Below are 953 nucleotides of genomic sequence, written 5' to 3' on the forward strand. Positions count from 1 at the left end.
AATAAATGGCCTCATAGCAGTAATAAAATATTCATCACCCATAAAACACTCTATTGTTATAACTTATCTGAGTTTTTATCAACATACTCTTGATATGTGAGATGTTCTCATATCACCATTCTTGATAGGTAAATTTATTATAAATTATCTGTGATAAATGAAGAATAAGAATAACTTACTTCTATAAATTTTGTTGCTTGCAGAACTAGCTGTTTCAAGAGTTCTTCCACTTGATTATCTAGACTGACAGCATCCAGCTGTAAAGATAGATATATTTAATTAGAAATATATTTAAATTAATACTTTAATATGAAAGTAGTAGTTTAATTACCTGCGTTACTCGAGGTATATAATTTATAGACATTTCTCATTAACTTTATAGTTATTGTTATTAACTACAGAGATCTTTAAATATTAATGGAAACTTATATTTAATGTGGTCCTCAAAAATCATAAAGTATTATGTTATATATTTATAGCAAAATGTAAATTTAACAATGTGATAAAAATAAAAATATTGCAATTGAATTTTTTACTGATAAGGCTGTCAAGTGCTGTCAAGTACTGTCCCAGTGTCCATTTTTTTTTTAATTCGTCCTTAGAGGACAGGCTATAGTCCTTCGACCATACTGCCTATGTCAACAGTCAAGTGCAGTCAAGTGTCAACTGATATTCGGTTAATGACTAGAGATACCTATGAAAAAAAAACTACATATCAATATGAGAAACAATATTGTTATATTCAATTCGCCCGGAAAATTCGGAAATAACAGTTTTGTGTTCCCTTTTATTGCATTTTTAATAAATTATTTCTTATGACTTTATTTCAAGACTCAATTAATTTATAACCTTCCTTTCGGGCACGGTATTGTGACCCCACTGAATCTGATATAGTAAGTGAAGAGGGACAGAACAAATTAGCGTTTTGTGGCTTTTACACCTGACATTACACA

At 29.2% G+C, this 953-nt stretch overlaps 1 long non-coding RNA gene across 1 annotated transcript; it reads right to left on the reverse strand.

Annotated features, from left to right (window-relative positions):
• Positions 1 to 227: 227 nt before the first annotated feature.
• Positions 228 to 845, reverse strand: LOC119193634. The gene is made up of 2 exons (XR_005114009.1): positions 332 to 845; positions 228 to 257 (listed from the first exon to the last, which is right to left on the reverse strand). It is a non-coding gene; the product is annotated as an uncharacterized LOC119193634 (long non-coding RNA).
• Positions 846 to 953: the final 108 nt, after the last annotated feature.

Source organism: Manduca sexta, unplaced genomic scaffold (genome assembly GCF_014839805.1).
Source record: "Manduca sexta isolate Smith_Timp_Sample1 unplaced genomic scaffold, JHU_Msex_v1.0 HiC_scaffold_820, whole genome shotgun sequence".
NCBI lineage: Eukaryota > Metazoa > Arthropoda > Insecta > Lepidoptera > Sphingidae > Manduca > Manduca sexta.